Raw genomic sequence first — 6,224 nt, 5'->3', positions numbered from 1 at the left:
CTTAGGGAGCCCAAGACTTAGAAAATTTTCAAATTCTCGATTTTTCGATTGCGAGCTAGCGCTTTGCGGTCTTCGGCAATGTTGTAGATCTCGACGAGATAAGACTTTTTGGTCAAGGGACATTTTGCCCTCCGACCCCTCCTTCCCCCCGCAAATCGCCCCCCAAAGTGCAATTTTTGCATTTTCACCTCTTTGCACGCACTGTTCGGCCCAAATGGCCACTTTCTATGGGTCTGAGCGCTTTGCGGTCTTCGGCAAACTTTTAGAGCGTACCAAGCCCTAATTATAATTCTTCTACACCACCTTCGTACCTCTTCATCCCTGGCCGCTATTCGCGTACCAAGGTAATTTTTGTTCATTTTGTCAACATTTTTCATCTTTGACTGCTTATATCGGCCTTGCCATGAACCGATAGCGCTTCGCTGTGTTCTAACGTAAGTTAGTACTGCTCAATACCTTTCCAAATCATGTCTTAGATTGTCATTTGCTTGCATACAGCCGGAGCTATGAGCGATACCGTAAAAAGTACCGAAACTTGGAAAAATCCTTTGATCGCCCATATCCCCCCTTTGGGGGCCAGATATCGAAAAAAGTTCTGATTCAAAAAGTTGCGCATTAACGTGTTCTAGTTATGCCTAGAACATTTCACTTCGCTAGCTGGCCTGCAACTTAGCCGTAATTGGGATTTTAGGGTGTTCTTGGAGGGCCCATTTCCTGCGACTTGGTATCTTTTGGGCCCAATGTTTCTCTAATATCTCCACGAGTTTTCCAGATAGCCTTTTCAAACTTTCAGGGTGTCTAGAACACCTCAAGACCTTTCCAACGCTATGCCGTTTGCCTCGCTCGGACATCTACAGCCAAAGTTATTCGAGGTACACTTTACCTTACCCTGTTTTCTCAGTACTTGGTCGAAAATTTCGATCAGCCATATGACCGACTTGGACAACCCTGAGCGGGTTGGCCCCATATAATTAAACTTTCGTCTCGTTGAGGCAAACTTATAAATATTCCACGTCAACTCGCTATCTCGTACCGCCTTGACGGTATACTTGGTCCAAGGGCCATTTCCAGCGACTTGGTCGCAATTTCGCTCTAAGTTTCGCTAATACCTTCGTCCGTGGACATGGTGATTTTTTGTTCGTATTTTTCCTTGATAGTCCCACTCAAGACTATTCCATACCAGAGCCAAGCGTCCCGCTAAGTGCCATACAGCCTGAGCAGTAATTCATGAAAGGTACCTCTACCAGTTTTTGCCATACTTGGGTACAAACTTTGGATCGCCCATATCTCCACTTTGGAGGCCAGCCAGCACCTTGGCCTCATATACTTTTTTGTTGGTCATACCATGCACCAAATATAATTGTTCTACGCCAACTTGCTATCTCTTCTCCAACTTGCCGTTATTCTTGGTCCAAGTCCCATTTCATTCGTTTTTGGACCCATTTTGCTATATGTTTCACTAATAGCTTCGGCCATGGACAAGCTGATTTTCTATTTGTATTTTTCCTTGATAGTCCCACTCAAGACCATTCCAAAACACACCGCAGCTTGTCGCTCGGTGGCAAACTGACCGAGTTATAATTCATGAAAGGTACCTCAACTTGGTACACCACGTGGTCGGCCCAAACCATATACCGACCAAACGACCGACTTGGAGCACCCTGACCGGGTTGGCCCCATATAATGAAAGTTGCGTCTCTACACGCCCAACTTATGAATATTCTACGCCAAGTCGCTATCTCTTACCGGTAAGCCGGTATTCACCTTCCAAGGGGGATTTTGGTCAAGTGCCATTTCCTGCGACTTGGTCCCCGAATTGGACCATCATCACCTAATATCTCCGTGGTCTTTCAACTCAGCCTCATAAAACTTTCAGGGTAGATAGGTCTCCCCAAGACCTTTCCAACGGTGAGCCGTTTGCCTCGCTCGGCCATCTACAGCCGAAGTTATTAATGGTACTTGGTACCTTACCCTGTTTTTTCCATACTTGTTCGTACTTGGGTACAAACTTTGGATCGCCCATATCTCCACTTTGGAGGCCAGCTAGCACCTTGGCCCCATATACTTTTTTGTTGGTCATGCCATGCACCAAATATAATTGTTCTACGCCAACTTGCTATCTCTTCTCCAACTTGCCGTTATTCTTGGTCCAATTCCCATTTCATTCGTTTTTGGACCCATTTTGCTATATGTTTCACTAATAGCTTCGGCCATGGACAAGCTGATTTTCGATTGGTATTTTTCCTTGATAGTCCCACTCAAGACCATTCCAAAACACACCGCAGCTTGTCGCTCGGTGGCAAACTGACCAAGTTATAATTCATGAAAGGTACCTCAACTTGGCACACCACGTGGTCGGCCCAAACCATAAACCAACCAAACGACCGACTTGGAGCACCCTGACCGGGTTGGCCCCATATAATAAAAGTTGCGTCTCTACACGCCCAACTTATGAATATTCTACGCCAAGTCGCTATCTCTTACCGGTAAGCCGGTATTCACCTTCCAAGGGTGATTTTGGTCAAGCGCCATTTCCTGCGACTTGGTCCCCGAATTGGACCATCATCACCTAATATCTCCGTGGTCTTTCAACTCAGCCTCATGAAACTTTCAGGGTAGATAGGTCTCCCCAAGACCTTTCCAACGGTGAGCCGTTTTGCCTCGCTCGGCCATCTACAGCCGAAGTTATTAATGGTACTTGGTACCTTACCCCTGTTTTTTCCATACTTGTTCGTACTTGGGTACAAACTTTGGATCGCCCATATCTCCACTTTGGAGGCCAGCCAGCACCTTGGCCCCATATACTTTTTTGTTGGTGATACCATGCAACAAATATAATTGTTCTACGCAAGCTTGCTATCTCTTCTCCAACTTGCGGTTATTTTTGACTCAAGTCCCATTTCCATAGTTTTTGGTACCAATTTGCTCTATGTTTCGCTAATAGCTTCGCCCAAGGACTTTGTGATTTTTTGTTCGCATTTTTCCTAAATAGTCCCACTCAAGACTATTCCAAATCACACCTTAGCTTGTCGCTCAGTGCCATACAGCCAGAGTTTTAATTCATGAAAGGTACATCACCTTGGTACACCACGTGGTCGGTCCAAACCATCAACCAACCATATGACCGACTTCGAGTCGAGCTAGCGGCTAGGCTCAATATAATGAAATGCGTGTCTTGATGCGGGCTACTGACGGTCTGAACAATGTAGCTCGCTAGCTCGTCTCTAAACTTGTGTTTTGGTCGAATATTGGGTGTTCATGTACCACTTCGGGTAACATGGACTTTGGTGCAACTTTACCACTTGTGCACTTAATAACTTCCCGGTCATTCAAGTCTTTGCCTTCATACTTTCAGGGTAGTTAGGTCTCGTCGAGACCTTTCCATACATATGCCAAACTCATCGATCGGACATCTATAGCCCGAGTTATTCGCGGTACACCGTACCTTACCCTGTTTTTTCCTCAATTGGGTACAAACCTTGGAACACCCATATCGCCCCTTTAGAGACTAGCTGGCACGTTGGCCTCATATAATGATAAGTGCACCTCAACTAGGGCTACTGACGGTCAGAACATTTCAACTTGCTAGCTCGGGCCCACACTTGTGTTTTTCTCGAATATATGGTTCAAGTGTGCCACTTTGGGCACTTTTGGACATTTTGTCCCCACACAACTTTCTTGCCTTGGTAGATAGGGTCTTGTGTTTTTTGGCAAAAAGATGCACCAAGATATGGTCTAACTTTCGTTCTTGTACCGCAAAGCGCTACCTCCAACACCCGAGGAGATAGAAAGTGATTATGTTCGGTATATCGGTCTTCCATGGCCTACTATGGTAAGCCCCTGCAGGTATGCAACCGAAGGTGCTTGGTACATGTATTTGGTGCAATATCGGTGCAAAGTAGGTGTTTCCTTGATCGGGCTATAACTTTCTTGGTTGATGTTGGATTGCTTTACGGTCTTCGGGGGATAGTTAGGGAACATGTTGGCCAACATTTTCTTATTCCTCAGCCTGGCCGTACCTCTTACCGTCTAGGCGGTATTCATGCTCTAAGTTGGAACTTGTGTTCCTTCGGGCAACTTTTCTGACTTTGACGCTTAATAACTTCCGTTCATATGCAGTCTAAGCTCTGCAACTCTCAGGAAAGCTAGTACTACTCATTTCCTTTCCATATCAGTCTTTGGCTTGTCGATCCGATGTCTACAGCCTTAGTTATTCACGTTCCCTGTGAAGGTAGGTTGTTGCCCATTTTCCAGTTCATGTGGTAACATTCCGGACTTTGCCGGCTTTCTCTTCATGTGGTAACTTGCTTGCTCATGTGGTAACTTGGAAGTGTATTTCTGACAGACCCAATCTGGGACTTAGCCGATTTTTCTCTGCATATTATATGGATCCATCACTAGGCCATCTTGCTTGCTCATGTGGTAACTTGGAAGTGTATTTCTGACAGACCCAATCTGGGACTTAGCCGATTTTTCTCTTCATATCATATGGATCCATCACTAGGCATCTTGCTTGCTTGTGTGGTAACTTGATAGTGTATGTCTGACAGACCCAATCTGGGGACTTAGCCGATTTTTCTCTTCATATCATATGGATCCATCACTAGGCCATCTTGCTTGCTTGTGTGGTAACTTGGAAGTGTATTTCTGACAGACCCAATCTGGGACTTAGCCGATTTTTCTCTTCATATTATATGGATCCTGGACTTAGCCTGTTATTAGGTTATTATATATGGATCCTGGACTTAGCCGATTATTAGGTTATTATATATGGATCCTGGACTTAGCCGATATTTCTCTTCATATAATATGGATCCGGGACTTAGCCAATTTTTCTCTTCATATAATATGGATCCGGGACTTAGCCGATTTTTCTCTTCATATAATATGGATCCGGGACTTAGCCAATTTTTCTCTTCATGTGGTAACGTATGCCAATCGCTCACAAGTCATGGGATAAGGGTACTTGTGTTCTTCCATCTTCTAAGTCCCGCACGGGGACATCGTGATCGCCCCAAGTCCGGAATAGCGCCAAGTCAAGCCCCACGGTGGCCGTGCAGGACCTGTTAGCGGCGGCCCCACTGACAGCACTAATCCGGACTTAGAAATTATATCTTTCTAATCGAACACCACACACGCAACACCACCATACCACCATCTCCTTGCAAGTACCTAAGTACCCGCAACTCCATGGTGAAGGCAATGTCACTCCATCACCAACCTCTTTGCACTGCAAGCACTTGCGTACCCACAACACTCCGAAGAAGGCAACGGCGCGCGATGCTCGACTCCACACACCACACCACACCACACCACCGATGGCCAGCCAGCCAGCCAGCCCAACTAAGGGCTAACCCACCAACCAACCACCAATGGCCTAGGCCAGCCGGATCCCACCTTCAAGTCCAAGCACAGCCAAGTGCAAGTACCGCCAAGTGTTCACCAACCAACCATCACACCAGGTCAGCCGGCCGGTACCCACCTTCAAGTGCCATTACCCTCGGGTGCAAGCTCAATCAAGTGTTAACCAACCAACCCGGCCAAGGCAGCCAACAGGCCGGCACCCTACAGCACCGACCCCGCCATCACCACCTCAACCGTTGACCAGCAAGTGGCCTCGGACAACAGGTGACACCCGAAGTACATCCGAAGAACGTATATCAAGTGTTTGCTCACCAAGTCCTCAACCAACCCCAAGTACCCGGAGGTACCCAGAGTGTTGGATCCGCCAACCCGTCCCGGCACTCCAAGTCCTTGCGAACCCAAAGTGTTTGCCCGGTAGGGCCATTGTATCACAACGCTTGCGACCATGCAAGTGGCCTCGAACAAGGTGACAGGGGTATCTTCACCAAGTCCTCAACCAACCCCAAGTACCCGGAGGTACCCAGAGTGTTGGGTCCGCCAACCACTACCAGCACTCTAAGTCCTCGCGAACCCAAAGTGTTTGCCCGGTAGGGCCATTAGACCACAACGCTTGCTAACCATGCAAGTGGCCTCGGACAACAGGTGACACCCGAAGTACATCCGAAGAGTGTACAACAAGTGTTTGTTCACCAAGTCCTCAACCAACCCCAAGTACCCGGAGGTACCCAGAGTGTTGGGTCCGCCAACCACTACCAGCACTCTAAGTCCTTGCGAACCCAAAGTGTTTGCCCGGTAGGGCCATTAGACCACAACGCTTGCTAACCATGCAAGTGGTCTCGGACAACAGGCGATACCCGAAG

This window comes from Anopheles ziemanni, assembly GCF_943734765.1.
Source record: "Anopheles ziemanni chromosome X unlocalized genomic scaffold, idAnoZiCoDA_A2_x.2 X_unloc_129, whole genome shotgun sequence".
In the NCBI taxonomy this organism is placed as follows: Eukaryota; Metazoa; Arthropoda; class Insecta; order Diptera; family Culicidae; genus Anopheles; species Anopheles ziemanni.
This window is presented reverse-complemented; position numbering follows the sequence as displayed.